General features: G+C 41.9%; 1 protein-coding gene across 4 annotated transcripts in view; it reads left to right on the top strand.

The window, feature by feature from the left end:
- Positions 1–20,786, top strand: part of fynb (FYN proto-oncogene, Src family tyrosine kinase b) — an 85,234-nt gene that overhangs the window by 9,955 nt on the left and 54,493 nt on the right. For 3 of the 4 annotated variants that reach the window (XM_034161888.1, XM_034161886.1, XM_034161889.1), the window contains exon 2: positions 17,301–17,369. The gene's annotated coding sequence lies outside the window, so the exon portion shown is untranslated. Of the gene's footprint in view, positions 1–10,063; positions 10,134–17,300; positions 17,370–20,786 lie in introns of those variants that run through there. The other variant, XM_034161887.1, reaches the window with a different exon arrangement.

Raw genomic sequence — 20,786 nt, 5'->3', positions numbered from 1 at the left:
CAGCAGTGGCTCCAGGCGCGTTTCGTTGAGATCATGAGCTTCGGTTTTGTTAAGTTCCTCTTTCGTCCCTTTTGCACTCTTGCTTCGCAGACTATTCGGTGATAAAAGCTCTTTCGTCCACCTTTTCTCAACGAATTGTAACGTTTTTTACTTTTTTCCTTCGTTCAGGAATCGTCGTGTGCCGTGTGACTGGGCCATTAGTGACTTTAATCCACACAAAAGTGACTCACGATTGACATATTTTAATGGCTTTAAGAGGGGTTAAGAGGCGGAGTTATTATTGCTGTTGTTGCTATTATTATTAATATATAAATAAAAAAGTTTTAAAAATTACAATTTTTAATACATTTGACTCTTTTATGACAACAAACGCTGAATCATTAATTATTATACAGAAAACAAATGCACACAAACATGCTGAGATGGGAACAGCTTAATCAAAGTCAAAGTCAAAGTGTCTTTATTTGTCTCCCTAAGGAGAAATTTGCCTTGGACAGAGTCTGCTACACAACAACACATCCAGTACATAGCACCCATACATTAAAAACAACAACACAGTAAGTCAAAGGATAAAATATAAATACACAACATTATTAACATCTTTGTGCAAATTCCGCAGTACATACCCTTAAGCTATCTTCCCTGAACTATCTGCTGATTTATGAGCTTCACTGATAATGGAATAAATGAATATTTATATCGATTATATTTACAAAGAGGAACCCTGTACCTCCTTCATGAGTTAAGTAAAGTATATTCAGAGTGCAGTACATGAGACACATCTGTTAAAATATTGTCAGCACATCTGAGAACTGCCTATTCAAACAACTCTTGGGGAGTTACAGGTACCACCATACCCATGATTTTGCCAGCTATCTTAATCAGATTAAATATTTGAGTTTTTTATTTAACCGTTAAATTACAAAACCAGCTAGTAATACCATACCGCAACACGGACTCAATCGTTGCTCTGTAGAAAATCAGCATAATATTCCTACATACACCAAACAGTCGGAGTCGACGAAGAAAGTGCAAACGCTGGTGGATTCGGGCACAAACGCTTGACACTTGCATGTGCCAGCTTAATCAATCAATCAATCAATTTTTTTATATAGCGCCAAATCACAACAAACAATTGCCCCAAGGCGCTTTATATTGTAAGGCAGGCCATACAATAATTATGTAAAACCCCAACGGTCAAAACGACCCCCTGTGAGCAAGCACTTGGCTACAGTGGGAAGGAAAAACTCCCTTTTAACAGGAAGAAACCTCCAGCAGAACCAGGCTCAGGGAGGGGCAGTCTTCTGCTGTGACTGGTTGGGGCTGAGGGAGAGAACCAGGAAAAAGACATGCTGTGAAGGGGAGCAGAGATCGGTCACTAATGATTAAATGCAGAGTGGTGCATACAGAGCAAAAAGAGAAAGAAACAATGCATCATGGGAACCCCCTAGCAGTCTACGTCTATAGCAGCATAACTAAGGGATGGTTCAGGGTCACCTGATCCAGCCCTAACTTTAAGCTTTAGCAAAAAGGAAAGTTTTAAGCCTAATCTTAAAAGTAGAGAGGGTGTCTGTCTCCCTGATCTGAATTGGGAGCTGGTTCCACAGGAGAGGAGCCTGAAAGCTGAAGGCTCTGCCTCCCATTCTACTCTTACAAACCCTAGGAACTACAAGTAAGCCTGCAGTCTGAGAGCGAAGCGCTCTATTGGGGTGATATGGTACTATGAGGTCCCTAAGATAAGATGGGACCTGATTATTCAAAACCTTATAAGTAAGAAGAAGAATTTTAAATTCTATTCTAGAATTAACAGGAAGCCAATGAAGAGAGGCCAATATGGGTGAGATATGCTCTCTCCTTCTAGTCCCCGTCAGTACTCTATCTGCAGCATTTTGAATTAACTGAAGGCTTCTTAGGGATCTTTTAGGACAACCTGATAATAATGAATTACAATAGTCCAGCCTAGAGGAAATAAATGCATGAATTAGTTTTTCAGCATCACTCTGAGACAAGACCTTTCTGATTTTAGAGATATTGCGTAAATGCAAAAAAGCAGTCCTACATATTTGTTTAATATGCGCTTTGAATGACATATCCTGATCAAAAATGACTCCAAGATTTCTCACAGTATTACTAGAGCTCAGGGTAATGCCATCCAGAGTAAGGATCTGGTTAGACACCATGTTTCTAAGATTTGTGGGGCCAAGTACAATAACTTCAGTTTTATCTGAGTTTAAAAGCAGGAAATTAGAGGTCATCCATGTCTTTATGTCTGTAAGACAATCCTGCAGTTTAGCTAATTGGTGTGTGTCCTCTGTCTTCATGGATAGATAAAGCTGGGTATCATCGGCGTAACAATGAAAATTTAAGCAATACCGTCTAATAATACTGCCTAAGGGAAGCATGTATAAAGTGAATAAAATTGGTCCTAGCACAGAACCTTGTGGAACTCCATAATTAACTTTAGTCTGTGAAGAAGATTCCCATGAACACATGAACATGAACAAATTGTAATCTATTAGACAAATATGATTCAAACCAGCGCAGTGCCTTTAATACCTATGGCATGCTCTAATCTCTGTAATTAAATTTTATGGTCAACAGTATCAAAAGCAGCACTGAGGTCTAACAGAACAAGCACAGAGATGAGTCCACTGTCCGAGGCCATAAGAAGATCATTTGTAACCTTCACTAATGCTGTTTCTGTACTATGATGAATTCTAAAACCTGACTGAAACTCTTCAAATAGACCATTCCTCTGCAGATGATCAGTTAGCTGTTTTACAACTACCCTTTCAAGAATTTTTGAGAGAAAAGGAAGGTTGGAGATTGGCCTATAATTAGCTAAGATAGCTGTGTCAAGTGATGGCTTTTTAAGTAATGGTTTAATTACTGCCACCTTAAAAGCCTGTGGTACATAGCCAACTAACAAAGATAGATTGATCATATTTAAGATCGAAGCATTAAATAATGGTAGGGCTTCCTTGAGCAGCCTGGTAGGAATGGGGTCTAATAAACATGTTGATGGTTTGGATGAAGTAACTAATGAAAATAACTCAGACAGAACAATCGGAGAGAAAGAGTCTAACCAAATACCGGCATCACTGAAAGCAGCCAAAGATAACGATACGTCTTTGGGATGGTTATGAGTAATTTTTTCTCTAATAGTTAAAATTTTGTTAGCAAAGAAAGTCATGAAGTCATTACTAGTTAAAGTTAATGGAATACTCAGCTCAATAGAGCTCTGACTCTTTGTCAGCCTGGCTACAGTGCTGAAAAGAAACCTGGGGTTGTTCTTATTTTCTTCAATTAGTGATGAGTAGAAAGATGTCCTAGCTTTACGGAGGGCTTTTTTATAGAGCAACAGACTCTTTTTCCAGGCTAAGTGAAGATCTTCTAAATTAGTGAGACGCCATTTCCTCTCCAACTTACGGGTTATCTGCTTTAAGCTACGGGTTTGTGAGTTATACCACGGAGTCAGGCACTTCTGATTTAAAGCTCTCTTTTTCAGAGGAGCTACAGCATCCAAAGTTGTCTTCAATGAGGATGTAAAACTATTGACGAGATACTCTATCTCACTTACAGAGTTTAGGTAGCTACTCTGCACTGTGTTGGTATATGGCATTAGAGAACATAAAGAAGGAATCATATCCTTAAACCTAGTTACAGCGCTTTCTGAAAGACTTCTAGTGTAATGAAACTTATTCCCCACTGCTGGGTAGTCCATCAGAGTAAATGTAAATGTTATTAAGAAATGATCAGACAGAAGGGAGTTTTCAGGGAATACTGTTAAGTCTTCTATTTCCATACCATAAGTCAGAACAAGATCTAAGATATGATTAAAGTGGTGGGTGGACTCATTTACTTTTTGAGCAAAGCCAATAGAGTTTAATAATAGATTAAATGCAGTGTTGAGGCTGTCATTCTCAGCATCTGATGTTAAAATCGCCCACTATAACTATCTTATCTGAGCTAAGCACTAAGTCAGACAAAAGGTCTGAAAATTCACAGAGAAACTCACAGTAACGACCAGGTGGACGATAGATAACAAATAAAACTGGTTTTTGGGACTTCCAATTTGGATGGACAAGACTAAGAGTCAAGCTTTCAAATGAATTAAAGCTCTGTGCTTAATGCTAACTTTAACATTGTAAATGCCATAGACATGCTAACGTGTTAGCATCTGTCCCGTTTTTAAGTTATAAAATACATCTGTCAGCTGTTTCAGAAGACCATAACAGGTTGGTTTAATATAAAAAAGGTAAATATTACTCACAGATGCTCTTTGGGGTTTTAGCGGGAAAAATTAAGATAAAGCGAAATAAAACAAAGAACCAACGAGCCAGCGAATTGTTCACGCTTCAAATTGGAGTCACGCTGCAGAAGCGGTTGATTACAGAGCTGCTGCAAATGATTATTTTCCTGACAAGCACCCTCAAAAACAACGGCCGTTCTGAAGGGCTGATAAGGGAATTGTTAAGCAAAAAGGCTGTTGATGTCGGTGGATCAAATGATTTCTTAACGATACCCGAAAAGAACCGGTTCTCGATACCCAACCCTAATCAGAATGCCCTGAACCTCTGTAAGCCATTGTCCATTCAGTGGAACTTTTCCTTATACTTTTCTATAATCAACACTTTTTGAATTTTATAGGGCCAAATCCTGGTGAACAGGAAATTTGAAATTCCTCATGTATTAGTCAGTATTTTGCTTATTTCAGTAAATAATGCAAATTTCATGTGTTTTCCGATATGGGTTTTGTTGGATGTCAAAAAGTGTTGATTATAGAAATATAAGGAAAAGTTCCACCGAACAGACAGTGGTTTACAGAGGTTCAGGGCATCCCAAGTTTGCCATTTTTACTATATATTTTAATGTAACTGATTCTGTGGATGTTTTGACATCAAATTATGAATTGACCAAAAATGGGGTAAAATTTGGTCTGATGAAAAACAAACTTTACCATGCCTAATCAGTCTACTTGAAGGGTAATTGGTGAAAATTATATCAAAATCTGAGTCGGGCTATCCAAACACCTACATGGCCACCGCCTGATTTTCTGTGAAACAGCTCATTAAAAAGAAATAGCGCCAGTCCCTGTGGGCATTTGCCCCGCCCACATGAAGGTGAGGCCCCGGTTTCCCCAATCCAGGTGACCCCATCCTTACGTGTACATCATGGAGAGTTTTTCCGGATCACTCTTTGTGGGGGGAGGAGATGGTCGAGCCTTTAAAGCAGTGGGTTTGTGACCAGAAGATCCTCAGGTCAAACCCACAACAGACCAGAAAATCACTCCTTCCTCTTTGGGAAGGTCCTCTGGCTGACTAAGGAGAAAAATGCATGGTCACACACTTATGAAGATGAAATTTGGCCCAAATATTTTACAAATATTAATTGACAACATGTACAGAGGACTGCTGATGAATTGAAGCTTCCAGTGCACCTCACAGCTCACTGCTTCACTTGATGCCCCGCTGGGATTGGCTTTAGTCGGAATTCTTGCTCTGCGTTCACTCTAATTGTTTTTCTTGTTGTCTGAAATGTTTCTGAACGGGTTGACTGTGTAATTGCGCGGCCGGCGTGCTCGAACCCCCCACACCCAGAAGGCTGTAAGGAGGAAACACATCACAAGCGTCAACTGAAGAGAAAATATCACATTGTTCTTCACAAACAACCAAAACCACACTGATGACTGCACTAGATTCATAAAAATAAAACAACCTTCTGGACTAACTGCATGATTAAACATGTATGTCAGAAATATCTAAGGAGCTTTAATGTTTAAAAAGCAAGTGGATTCTTAGTTTTAAAGGTGCTCGGATTAAACAAAAGAAGGTGAAATATGTTCTAAGTCTGTCTCGTGAAGACGTGGTGATGGTCAAATGGTGAAGAGCCCGTTTCAGTTCAAACTGCGATTGTCCTTCAACAACTCTTTGGTCCAACAAATGGTAAACTGTAATAAATTGACTTTTAGAGCGGAGGGTTTGCTCAAGTTAATTTTCTTTTGAATCTTACTTCTGAAATTCTCTGATTTCAGCTTCTTAAATCAGAATACTTTTTTCTGGTTTATTTCATGAGTTTCTTTACATTTGAAGGCATCAATCAATCAATCAATTTTTTTATATAGCGCCAAATCACAACAAACAGTTGCCCCAAGGCGCTTTATATTGTAAGCGCCTTGGGGCAACAAAAACATTGATGTTGATCAACAAAAACATTGATCAACATTTTTCACAATAAGGGCAGTTTCACATTAAAGGGGACCCAAAATGTGTCACAGGAGGTCAAAAATAAAGTATAAAATCTGTTTTATCATTATCATAGAGACAAATCCCGAACTAAAGCAGCAGTGTATATTTGCTGTTGGACTATGATGCATTCATGTCTCCAAAAGTCCCGTCCGAATCCGTCCCCACACTTTCTTGCTTTGGAGGGGACAAAATTTTTAACAAAGAGAAATAATCGTGTTTTGCAACATTGTATCTAATTTGAACCCTTTTAAATATAGGTCAGGGATTTTGTAAGGTCACTGTAAAAAGTAATACAGTTTTATCTTTTAAGTGTTTTAGGAGCTTTGTTTTGGAGGAGACTTTTTTCAATGGAGTTTCCAAGGGTAAGTATAAAAAATATTTCCACCAGCATTAAATAAATGGAGTAGATGTTTGATACAGTTTTATCCACAAAACAGGCAGATTTGCAGCCATAACTTTTTAACAAATCATGGTAGAGCTCTGATAATTGGTGTGATTATTCATCATGTGGGCCTGATGTGCAAGAAAATAATATTACTGAAATAAACATAAGAATATAGAAATCTGAAATAAAACACAAGAAACAATTTCACCATTAATACTCATTTTTCACTATGTAGCCTTTAATGCAAAAGTGTCTATATTCTGACATTTTATAGACGTAGCAACTTGGGGTGGCTATATAATGACAAATGACAAATCATATTCAGTATTTTTTATATCACAGTGTTACTAGTTTTGCACTAGATGACCCTTTTTATAACTTATAACTCTTTTGATTAATTTCATTTTCAAATCTGTGCTGGTCTTTGGTGGTGTTGTTTTCACTTGGTCCGCCTTAATGTTGATTAGCGATGCATAAACGCTGCCCCATGAATAAAGGGACCCTCCAGTTCTGGAGCTGACGTGGTCACTTGGTGCTCTTCAGGGGTCAGATGGTTCATGTCGCACGTAATGACATCGCGGTCGGCATCACGCTGTAAGGAAAGCGCCATAACAACACCGTCCTTTGTGTCTCATGTCCACTGGAGCTCTCGGCGGCTCTTTTCCCGCTGCAGTTGGTGGTGGAATCGTGATGTACTGATAAATGAAGTGATTGTTTGGGATGTGTAAACACGGGATCTCTGACGAGGCTGTGACGGAGCCGCTGACACATCACATGTTCATCTGGAGCCTTTCTTACCGCCGTTTTCTTCTTTAAAGCCCACAGTTTTATACATTTTATACATCTGTAAATAAGCTGGGGAACGATGAGGAGAGGAAACGTGGCGGCGCAGTGCCAATGTAGACCTCGGGGGTGTTTCCTCAGACATTGTGGTCTTCCTGTCATCAGTCCTCCACTTCCACCTGCTACTGGGTGGCTTTGTTTTTTCCGACGTGTGTCAGAATCTTCCATCTCAACACGCTCACGCCATCGCTGCTTCGAATGTGGTTTCATTTCCGCTGAAAAGAATTTCAATTACTGATTTGCATCTGGAGTGCAGACGGAGCGCAAGCGGCTCCGCTTTCTCTCATATCCTGCAGAACCTCCATTTTTAAACTCCTGTTTTTTTTCTTTCTTTTACATCTCTTTAATTTCATTTATCGGTGGGATTCATTTAGCCTCCATCAGGAGGTCCATCATGGAGTTGGGCGTCTCAGTTCATATTTAAAACGTTCTGACTGAATAAATGGAGCAGAGAACAGGATCAGTAGAATTCAATAAACGTTTTCCACCGTGTGACGCCACGACTTCAGAAGAGTGATAACTCGCCCAGAGTGCTATTCCCCCTCACAGGGGTGTGTGTGTGTGTGTGTGTGCGCGCGCACCTGAAATCATCTTTTTATCCTCATTTTTAACTCTATGGGAAACACATTCCTTATATTTATCAGATTTTTATTTCAATGAGGAGCTCAAACTCAACACAAACTCACAGTCGATTAGCGCAACACATTTTGTGATGAAGTAGTTTTTGTCTTTTTCCCTGTCTTACCAACAGAGTGAGTCAAGATGGGTATCATGAAGTTCATAAGGGTAGTACATCATATCAGGCCATTACGTGAACAGTATTGTTCTTGTGTGTACTTTTGTTTTGAAGAAGGAGTACTCTGCATGCAGCCTGACAGATGGAGAATATGCTCTCATCTGCATTGTGAAAATGCATTGGTTTATTTTCCAGGAGCAAAGCACTGCCATTAAAATCAGAGCATTTTGTAATAATTTAGCTCCTGGGCCTGTTTATTTTTGGGTTTTGGTGCACATCCCCATGAATGAGTTAGCCCAGCCACTGAGTTACACAATAACTCAAAAACAGGAAATAATGAGGTCAAACCTTGCTGCATCTGCTGAACTTTGATGCACCAGATTGGGGAAAAGACCAACTTTGTTTTGCCTGTTTGTCTCTGTGGTGGGTGTCAAAGAGGAGGATGCTGAGGAAGCTGCTCAGCATTCTGGTTAAAACCTCCTACCCCTTGCATGCTGCGCTGACATCTGGTCAGAGCAACTTCAGCCATAGACTGAGACCACTGAAGCGCACTACAGAACGCCACAGGAGGTCTTTCTACCTGTGGCAATAAGACTGTATAATTCCTCCCGCTTCTGCAGGATGAATGCATAATGAACAGAGTTATTCAATTATTCAGAGTTATTTGCAATATTGTCAAACATCTTGTGCAACTGTCTTCCTGTCGTTTTGCATAAATTTCTTGTACTGATTGTAAAAAAAAAAAAAAAAAAAAAAAAGCATTGTTTACTGTTTCTGTACTCTGGAAAAATAATTTACATTGGGATAAATAAAGTTGAGCTCATCTTAATATCCTGTAGATGGACTGCCACCTGCTGGATAGTTAGTGGAGGCGGCTATCTTAAGCTGCATCAGTTAACAAGCAATGGCTGTTAGTGGATGATGGAAAAATTGTTAAACTCTCATGTAATTTGTCTGCCTCCTGGACCTGCTTTGTGCTGGTCTCACTGCCCACACGACAAACTAGCAAAATATACAACAACAGGAAACTAAAACCGGTATGAAACAATAGTTAGAATGTGCGGCTAGAGGTAGCACCAGTCAGAATCAATTTGATTTTGAATAAAAAAAGAAAATGAACCAAAATTTGCATTTGGAGAACTGAAAGTTTTAAAAATTGGCAAGACTTTACTTTGTTGTAAACTTCTTTTGTGTTTGAGATCAGCTGATTGTTTCAGCTCGTAAGCTTTGTGCTGATGGTGACAGTTTGTGCTGCTGCTGTGTGCGAGATGTGTATGAAAGATGAATCTCTTCTCAGTGGAACACGAAGACCCGAGCGTATGCGACGCGTGTTTCTGTGTTGAGCTTCGGCGGTTCTCAGACGCTGTGGCTGGTGTTCGACTCGCAAACATCCACACAGTGTGGACGGGCCGAACGTCAGGAGCTGCTGCAGTTTTCACTCAGTCTTGTGCCGTGGCTGCGACTGATGTTTCACCTCTCAGGCGGATCATCTCCTGTTCAGACTTCTCGCGTTTAGAGAAGGCAGACTGAGAGAATTTATTATCTGGTGCTGTTTGTGATGTGGGACAGTAAACAAACACGCTGATGAGCTTCAGCGACTCCACTGAAATTTCATGATGGAGCAGAAACGTCCTCCTCCGTAGCGCTTCTGAACGCCACCATCTGAAGCTTTGATTCCCAGCCGCTTCACTCTGTGTTATCGAGCGAGACACTGAAGCCTGAATGGACGCCGGTGTGGAGTGTGTGTGTGAAATCCGTTCTGTAAGTGGATTCAGAAACCGACTGTCGATCACTAAAACACATGAAGTACAGCGTGGAATCACGTAGATCAGTTCTGAGCATAATTGTTGCGTTTGATAAATCTCGTCTGTGGAATCGATCACCTCAAATAAACAGGTTCAACCTTCCTATTGTAGACACTGTCAGTAAGCTATTCTGTGTTTAATGAGATATTTCTTATTATCCCTTAGATGTTCAGAAACGTTTAAATAAATACCATAAAATTGCTAACTCAATTATTGCAACTGTCAATAACCAGTTAATTGCCCCCCCCCCCAGCCATGGTCCAAAAGCTTCATGTCCACTGGCTCATCTGCTTCAGTCATCTGGCAGGAAACATTTCTTTTATTTCCAGACTGAAGTCAGGTTATATATTTATTTTTAGGATCAAGATCTGTTTTGGGATTTGGCACAAATTTATTAATTGTCATTATTATTTATATACCGCTTGTTCTAGTCTGAAATTGGTCATTTTTTTCTTCCAAACCACACAGCTTTTTGTAAACACAGTTACTACAGCAGCTAACGAAGACTTTTTGAGTGAAGTTTTAAGTTTTACACAGTGTGTGTGAAGGTTTTCAGTTTTTGGGTTTGGTTTGATGTGGTTGCCTCATGTTGTGTTAATGGTGTTCAAGGAGAAGTAGCAGGTAGAATGTGGAGGTGTCCGGTGAATTTAAAGTCACTGGCTCGCTGGGCTAGCGGGCAGAAACCCTGAATATCTGCTCCTGTTTAAAAAACAAACAAAAAAACAATGCATATAAAATGGTGTTGATATTTGGAACTCACACAGTTGAATGGTCATAGTTCCCTGGTACATGTTGTTTGTTTGGAGGCCCCCAAATGAGAACAAATGCGTTTGGCTTCTGTGTCTTTCAACTGACCTGGGAACAGTTAAAGTCCCTGGTCTCTCTGTGGATCTGTTAAGATAAATGATTTGGTTGTTCCAAATGAGGAAGCTGATTATTTTGGGTCGTGTTAAAGGTGTTGGTGCTTCATTTGCAGCCTGTAATTGTAGATGTGTGATTTAAACCACAGTAATTACTTTTGAGCATTTGAAGGCGCTTCAGCTGCCACACAGGAGCGTCAGTCACGACGACACTGGCGAGCCATCTCACTGCTGTTACGCGTCCCCTCATGACGTGCCCGCTGCGGTGGCACGCAGGCTGATGACGAGCAAACTTCAAACTGTCTGTTTTCATACATAAATGTGACTTTTCAGGCTGTGTTCGGCGCCGTGCATGACGCGGGCTGTACTCTGTCTCAACAGTGCCTCTCTGTCCTCTGTGAACCTCATCTGCATTGCAAAGAAGCTGTTCTGTTTCATGCTTCTATGAATTTCAATGTGTCCATGTCCATAAACTGCTGTGATGTGCACGTGGCGCGCACTCCTTTCTGCCTACTTTCAGTCAGAGCACAGCAGAAAATGTGGCATGCGTAGCATTATACTTTGACAATAGCTGGAATCTCAGGTGTCCAAACTGTGGCCAGGGGCTTCCATCACAGACACGGTTATGTTTTCGCCTGAACCCAGCAGCTGCCGCCGGTGTTAACTTTGTGTTCTGCTGCAGCCCGCTGTTGCGGTCCTGCAGAATCCCTACGTGACTCTACAGCAGAGGTCTCAAAGTGATTCCAGAAAGGGCCAAGAGGGTGCAGGTTTTCTTTGCAACCACCCACTGCACCAGGTGATTTCACTGAAACTGATTCCATTTGCTCAAAGTGATGTTAATCACTCAAATCACCTGGTGGAGTGGGTGGTTGCAAAGAAAACCTGCACCCTCTTGGCCCTTTCTGGAATCACTTTGACACCTCGGCTCTACAGCCTCTTGGTGCGGCGCTGCAGAATCCCGGTGTCGCACACTGAACGGTCCGCCCCTAAAATTTGGCCCACCCTGCATTCACTGCACGTGCATCATTTGGGACCACAGCAGCTCGTCTGAGACAGGGTCTCTTCACCCAAAGCGATCAAATGGATTAATGGGGTTATTAACCATCAGATGACAAAGTAAAACCTCTTAAATCATTCTAAAGTCAGTTTTAAGCAGAAACAAGGCAATACTTGGTGACGCTATGAAATGACTGACACACAATGAATGCATCAGCCAGCAGCTCGTGTAGCTGTGGCGCTCTGATCGCTTCCTCCATCTTTTATGATGAAATAATGCTGAATTTATGTGGAAATGATTGTTGTACAAAAGCTTCAGGTATCTGTCGCTGAGATACACTTTGAAGCAGAAATGAGGTGATAATCAGTGAACCGCAGCTAATGACGCATGCTCAGTGAAGGCAGGGCAGACCAATTTTTAGGGGGGACCATTCTGTCGGCGACACCGGCATTGTGCTGCAGCCTGCCGGTGTTACTCTGCAGCCTGCCGGTATTATTCTGCTTGCCACCAGCTCTGCAGTGTCATTTGTCTGCAGTGATGATGCAGCTGCAGGATGCTGACAAAGGAGATGATTGCTCATTCTGGCAGCAATTTGTTGGCACGCAGCACCCGGGCCAACACCAGGCCTCATTTAACAGCTGTGATGATGACAAGAGATAAAATCAGGCTCCATTTTCCAACTTCCACAATTAATGTTTAGAAAATCAATTACTGACATCTGCGAATCGATTCAGAATCATCTGCATCGTGATTCATCAAAGAATCTACCACCCTCAACCCTTTTGAAACCAAGGTTTTAAAACCTAAAGATATACATTTTACTGTCAAAGAGGAGCAAATCTTGAAAATATTTAGTAATTTATTGCAGCTCTGCCTCTGTGTGTTCAGCCTCTTTTATCTACAAGGTGACCTACATTCAACCGCATAACATGACCCCTTTAATAGGCCAGAAATAGGTGGACAGCAGTTGTCTGTGAAGCTGCTGCATGTCCAGGTGTGTGTGTGTTAGTTACTAGTTCCTGTTAAATTAAAGTAAAACACAAAATGGTTTAGACTTCAGTTCAGGTGTTGGTAGTTTAACAAACCTTTAAGAGAAGAGCAATCTGTCATTTTAACAGGGTGTCCTCAAAAAATGAGTAAACATGCACAGAGGACTCATGAGGGAAGCCAAAAGACACCCATTACAGCTCTGAAGAAATTTCATTCTTCAGTGACTGTGATTGGAGAGACGGTGCACAAACCAGCTTTCATTTAACACGTCGCCATGGACCAAAAGGATATTATTTAATAAAGAATAAAATCAGAGACTGAGACATGTGAACAGTCTCTCCAGTCACAGCCAAATGAACAGAAATTAAATCTGAACACGGGAGACGAGACAAACAGCTACAATGAAAAATGTGCTTAAAGTGGTTTAAAAATGTTGAAAACCATTCAGTCATACATGAAATCACTTTAACAGAGCAGCAGGACCACATCCTCACATTCAGGAAGTCCAGATCAGCGGTTTTCACAGATTAAAGGACGAATCTCGTCAACTGAATCCTTCAGTGGAAAAACAATAAAAATAAATCCATGAACTTCTTCAGATGTTTTTTTTGTTGTTTTTTTGTCCTAAGCCCTTGGCTGTGCCGTGTGCGGCCTTCCTGCAGTCTGCTGGTGTCAGCTCGGTGGGTTGGCTCGCTGTGGAGCGCGCTTTGTATCGGACCGGTTCTGCAGCATTACCCCCCCCCCCCCCCCCAGTCCATCTCAGTCACAACGCAGCTCAATGACTGAGGCTGTTGGCTGTTGTGTCAGTCATGTGACCACTCTGTGTGGTGCACTGACCCTCGGTGCCATTATGTTTTATTGGATAAAGCTGTCAATGAAATGGTCAGACCCCCCCCCGCAGGCTGGAACCTGCAACCTCCCCCACCTAACACACACACACACACACACACACACAGCAAAGCCTGCTGGGAGTCCGTAGCATCACTTCCTGGGCTGACGGAGAGCGAGTGCGGCTGCAGATGGCAATTTTGTGCTGCTAAGGAAAGACTAAATCACACGTTTGACTTCCACACTGAGATTCGGGAGAGTATTTCTGGACTCTGGTCTCACCACAGACCCACTAAAATAGACCCGCTGGAACACGTGGCTGAAAAATTTTAGCATTTCGAAGACTATTTAAATTCTACTGTACGCTGCTGCAGTTGCTCATTGTGTCACAAATAATCGCATCAGAGACGATAAAAACTGTCTTTAACCTGTCTGATTAAAACAGCAACTAGAAAACAAAAGTACCACAGCAGAATGAACAGGAAATAAGGTGTCAAACCGGATCTCTCTGCTCTGTGTCTCTGATACTTTCTCTTTGTTCTCAGTCCGTCTGAGTCTCTTTTCTTTCACGAGTGGCTCAACTTTGTCTCAGTGATCACCGTCGCCTCTTAACCTGCAAGCACATCTCACCTCATCAGCTTTTACACCATTTAAAAACGATAAACACCAGGTCTGCTGCACAAATGAACTCCACTAAACACCAAATCCAAACATCAAGTAATCAGATTATTTTATTACTTTTGGATAATGTCAGCGACAAACACACAAAGATGTGAAATGTCAGAGATTTTTACTGAAGTTTATTCTGTTAGAAAACAGAGCCGGATTGTTGTTCTGTCTGAATCAGTGCTGCTAATTTGCATGTTTTGCCCCGCCTCCTTTTGCATTGACCTGCTTCACTGGGGGGGCCCTGATGATAAATATGCACATTACATTTTTAATTATAGTCCAATATGCTGTTTGCACCTGTGCAGTTAAAGTCGGGGGCGTTCATGACACAGAAGATCGTCTTTGGCTATTCCTTAATATGCTCATGAGTTGTGATTATATGATATATATATATTTGTATCATTTTTAACAATGACTATGGTAGCATTACGAACAAAGCAGTTTTTATTGTAAAAAATAAATCTTAACCCTTAAGAGCATGGGACCCTGGGGGGCCCACAGACCACCAGCAGGTTTTTATTTATTTTTTTATGTGTGCATACAGTGCGACTCTTTTCTGTCACTATGTGACAGCTTCTTTTTTGTTTTATTGGAAGCTCGTCCTCTCACCAGGTGCAGGTGCACAGACACAGCTTGCGATGTGGGTTTATGTGGGAGTGAAACATGGCGGTTGGCAGTGACAGCGCTCAAGAAACCTTCCAGCATCCAAAGATAACGAAGACCTGAAGTGTGAGAATATTTTAGCTTCTCCAAAAATCTTGAGGGAAAGTTGATTAAAAATAGTAAGCTCATGCGCAGAAAAAATGCAGCTCAGCACATTCTAACAATAGTGTGATAATACTCACAACTGATCATTTTTGTCACATAATTAGTGATATGAAAACTTCATGTCAGAGCTGCAGGTCCGGTCCTGGTACTTCCTGGTCTTACTGTTCAGCCTTCAACCTTGGACTCTGTCCAGTGTCCAGAGGCAATGACTGGATGTCTTTGGTACCAGGTCTCTTCAAAGGATCCTTGAGTGCTGCTGGAATAACATTGTGTCAGATGAACAGTAACTTATGGAGACTGCAATGAGGAGGATCACTTGCTTTGTGAGGGAACATTACCTTTGACATTTTAGCCTTGTGGTGTGTTTTTCTGTGTGTGATCCAGCACGTAGGACCCCAGTGATTGGAGAACTCCATCTACACCCCCATGTTTCACCTGGCTGCCACAGTGACAGGTCTGAATGGACCTCTTGAAACTAGATCTGTCTGGTTGGTTGCCATCCAGAATCCAAAGGAGTTCTGTGGTGGTTTGTTTTTTTTAATCCCAGGTTTTCCAAATGTTGCAGAGCAGGAAGCTCACTGGACACTGGAGTTCATTATTTACAAATTAGTTCTGCCGTCGCGGTTACTGAGGACTCTGTAATTGTTCCCTTAATAAGTGACAGACTGGAATCAGAAAACTGACTTTTAAAAGTGGCTGTGTCATCACTAAAAAGAAAATAAATACCCACAGAACTATAACAGTTCATTTGTTGATTCAGTGATGTTTTGTTTTTATATATGTATGTATGTATGTGTGCATATATATACTTTCTATGTGTATAACTGTAAAATTGGGGGTTGAGTTTTGCCACAAGGCACATGGGAGAGTAAGGTGGCACCGCCTCTCCAGTCCCAGCCACTGTAACTCCTGCACAGGTGTCTTGGTGGCTTCCCTCACTTGTGCCTGCTCACTCCATTTACCAGTAACTCATCATAGTGTTTACATTTGTTAATGGTTGATTTAACAAGTGATGACTTAGTTGTGTTTTGTTAAAGTGGGAGATTAGGTACCATAACGGCATCCACCCTTTATTTTGACCAAGCCAATGATTAGCACCTGTTCCTCTTCTTGCCTCAGCTAAACAAGTTATGTGTTAGTTGTTGCCTGTTAGCAGTGATGAGGTTGTTACTCAAAAACATAATGGATTACATATTAATCGCTGCTTCTAAAAGTGTAATATTTTACTTTACTGGCTCGGTGGATAACTCGTTACTTTTGCGTTCCGCAGAAGCAGCCTGTTGGCTTTAGTTTTTCATGTTTTAGTGTGGAAGTGCCAAATCCTGCAGTTCCTTGAGTGGCCATTTGAGGCTGCCTACAACAGTGAGTCATTTCCATAGGATCCCAAAACAAAACACGGTTTTGGTCTTTATAACTGCTCATGACAACTGTACAAGGTGTGAATATTTTATATAACTTATCATTTTAAGCTATTTTAAGCCATTAACATAAATAATTAGGGACATTGTATGCCAGTGTGTGCCAGCAGGAGGTTGCCGCCTGCTAGCATAGGCTGCTAGCTGCTGTGGAATCGAGGGTGTTTGTCCTTTCTGAGCATTTTATTAGAGACATCTGAGATAATACAGTTTTCTGTGTAGTTACTTGTACTAATGGTCCATCTAAAAGTCAGTGCTCCAGTATTTCCACTGTGTGAAATTTTAGTATTATTTAATTTGAATGTTAGCACCATTAAGACCAATTAGCAGGTGTCGAGAGCTTGTTGACATTAACTGACGCAATATGCCAGTCACAGCTTTTTCATAACAGGTGGCACCCATCCAATCACGGCCCAGTCCCCAAAAGAAATAAGCATTAATAAAATACCTGATGATACATTAGTTAGCCATAGCTTCTTTGGGAACTCCAAGCCGGGGGTCTGTTCAGGCTTCATTCATCCTGGCTAGTTCATGTCAGTCTTTCCCAGGCCCCGCCTCCTTTGGTCCGGAGGTAGGTGGAGTCAGGCACTCCCAGTATGGTGACATTTGGGGGACCCCCCCCAAGCTTCAAACCAGCTCTTCAGAAAACCTGTAGTCGATGTCAGAGCCGCATCAGTGACATTTGCTGTAACCCTGCTGATTTCTTATGTTAATGAATCCAGAAGTGAATAATTGAATTTGTCTCTGTTCCTGCAGGGCTTCTGTTTTTGAGGCACACAGAGAAATGTGGAGGAACTGAAGGTCCTGATAGGCTGAAAACCAGAGGTATGACTGCTGACACTCACATGACCACAATCTGACACAACTGTAACGCCGCACAAACACAAACTGCTCCTCAAGAACTCACTGACAGCACAGAGACGGAACAACACATGCTCAGTCTGCAGGACTTTACTCGTCTCTGAGGCCATGTGGGTCAAAAAAACACATGCACGTATTACATCATTCACAAATACACACCAGCTGCCCACCGCTCGCTCACATGTTTCACCAGGAACCAACCTGCTGCACAAAACTGCACCATCTTCAACGCTCCTACATACAAATACCAGCTGTGCCACAGACTGAGAGCTGCACAGTGAATGTGCACAATCTACATCCACAGCTTCATTAGATGTCTGCTTCTCTACCTGTGGTCATTACCCAAGGCCAAAAAAATAGGGCCATCGGGTATTGCAAAGACCTTACATCCATCTGTCCATCTGGCTGTGTCTGTCTGTGTTCAGCATAAGTCCAGTCCTATTACTGCCAGAGTCTTCAACTTCACAGGGAACATTTTTAGGACACAGACCTTGGACAAGTTCAAAGATGGCTAACCTTGACCTATTTTAATAGGTCAAAAAGTCACATTCTGTTCCCTATTTTTATGCTATGAATCATGCAACTCTGCTTTGTTTTCGGGGGAGGAGGGCATCATTCTGAGAAGAACATGGTGACAGCCAATCAGAGTAGAGAGGCACTGTGACATCACTGGCTGGTCTCTCTCCGGCTGCTAATTGAAACTGCTGCGTTTCTGTGTAAATATAACATGTTTGTCATATATTATGTAGAAGCAAGTGAGAAACAAGAACAGTCACAGATTTCTGACGTCCGCCAATCCGGATCCGGATCACCTCCAAAATTCAGTGGAATGTTCCGTGCCCTAATATCTATCTGGTGCAAAATTGGTGAGAATCTATGAAGTAGTTTTGAAGAAATCCTTCAAAGCCTTTATAAAGGGAAATCTTGATCCGGATCACCTCCAAAATTTAATGGGTTCTTCTGTGGCCTAACATCTATTTGTGATGAAAAGTTCATCAAAATCCATTCAGTAGTTTTCACGTAATCCTGATAACAGACAGACAAATAAATAAGCACTGATGACTTTATTACGTCCTTGGTGGACGTAATAACATCCGAAACTGAAAATGCTGTTTTTGTAACCTGCAAACACCAATGGAGTCATTTATAAGACATCTCGTGGACATCAGAGTGCGCGCACATTACAAGCTCATGTATGCGCACACGCACCCCCTCCTGCAGATGCCGTTGAAAGGCTGAGGGTATTTTAGCATTGCGTTATATTTTGTTAGTTTTAGAGGGTAACGGTGAATGTACACGCAGGTGTTTGTGTGCTGTAAATCTGTGTGCAGCTGTGATAGAAATAATGTGATGAAATGAATGAACATCACTGCCACTTGACTGCTGAGCTACATGGGGTCAGCGCCCTGCATCCACAGGAGGCTGGAGGTGACCCCAGACAGCTCAGACCCACCACACCGTGTGGCCACAGGCATTCACTAAATTACTATAAAAACTCAGCTTGAATATATAAATCAGATTTCCTTATAAACTGCAGCCCATCGAAAATAGATTCTGTATTTTTTAATCACATAAAAGAGATTATGTATATTTTTAAAGGCCACTTGCTTCGTGTGCACCTGATCCCATCAGACCTCAGACGTGAAACACAGTAGGACCCAGTGAGTACTCGGCTGGAAGGGGACTCAGGAGGACCAGGGGCTGGGTGTGTTTGACTGTACAGAACTGGAATTGTCTCAGTAAGTGCATCCGCTGTAAAAATTCCCATGTGGATCCGCTGTGATGACCCTGAACAACCGGAGCGGCCACAAGACAAACAACAGGAAAGATCACCTGCTTCATGCTGCAGTATCCAGGGATAAGGACTGATGGTCCTCAGGACCTGTGTAGGACAGTCGAGGCTGCACCTCCTGTAACGATGAGGAGACACTGTGGGTTTTTTTTGAGCTGTTCTGTTCTTTTACCAGTCAACTTGGCAGCAGACGAGTGACAGTTCAGTCATTCCCTGATCTGAGTTTAACCTCCAGAGTTGAAGTTAAACATGGAGGTGAAGTTGGATTATTGATTGACAGCCGGCTGCAGGAGCTGCAGCGTCTTCCTCGTCATTTCCGAGTACCATTCATGTGGTGATGATAAACAAACCGCAGCAGAGCGATCAGCAGGCTGGTAGCTGCTTGGTTATGCGTGCTCCAGCTTCCTGATGCGCTTATGTGCGTCTCGCTGCTCGGTGACGGAGACAAGCGGGATTTAATTATTTTAATGAGCAGCATCACAGTTCTGTTCGTGAATCATTGTTTGAGGATGAGCGTCTCGTTGTGTCGTCCCCGCAGCACTGACACGTAACATCAGAAGCAACCTGACTGTGGTCTAACACGTCTGTAGATGTACTTGCACGGCGCCGCTTGGATTGTGTTGGTGGGTGTAATGGCGGCCTGGTGAGAAACAGAAGATGAGTCAGAGTGAAACCCTCCATTTCTCTGAGAACAAGGAGCAGACTGATCATTATCCTCACATTATTCCAGGACTCATATTCATCCTGAGAATCACTTACAGTCAGGAAACAAGCTCATACTTGTGTTCCGCCGCTTGTTGCCTCCTTGCAGCTTGTTGTTGTGATGATAATGACTTTGTCCATGTGGGCTGTGGAGCTATGTGCTGAAATGTCACAGCCATCAGACTGTGGCTCTGTTGTGGCTCCCGGAGACGCTCGCTGAGTAAAAGCAATGCCGCTGTTCAGCCTCGTTATGCGTCGCACTGACGCGTCTGGTACCTACGTTCATCAGTGTGCTTTCCTTACGCTAACTAATGGGATCTGTTCACCAGCTGGTTCTGCCTGCACGACTTCAGTCTAGAGTCGTCGTCTTATTATTATTATTATTATTATTATTATTATTATTATTATTATTATCTGTTGCATCATCACAAGAAAGTCAAACTGCACTTTTCACCTTTAGGATGCTGTTAAAGCTCATGGTCTTACTGCTGGTTAAATGCTTACACTCCAACTCAGAGTTACTGGACCAAATGAACCAGTTTTGTATCATCAAAATCCTCAAAAAAGGATTATCGCGCCGAGTGTTTTAGTTGATCTGATACTTATAGCAGGATAACAAAATGTCCTCACAGAGGCTCCATTGTGTGAACAGTTATCCTCAAACAACACGCACGCCTGATCCTGACCCTTCAGAATAAAAGCCTTCAACATGCACTGCAGCTACAGTTCAATTCAATTTCAATTTATTTCATTTTATATCACTCCAACAAAGTTGCCTCAAGGCACTTCACACAAGTAAGGTCTAACCTTACCGACTCCGAGAGCAAGAACACAGGCGACAGTGTTAAGAAAGACTCCCTCTGATGATATTGAGGAAGAAACCTCAA

Source organism: Thalassophryne amazonica, chromosome 21, assembly GCF_902500255.1.
Source record: "Thalassophryne amazonica chromosome 21, fThaAma1.1, whole genome shotgun sequence".
Lineage (NCBI taxonomy): Eukaryota > Metazoa > Chordata > Actinopteri > Batrachoidiformes > Batrachoididae > Thalassophryne > Thalassophryne amazonica.
The sequence above is the reverse complement of the archived record's forward strand: the minus strand, read 5'-3'. Positions and strand labels throughout refer to the sequence as shown.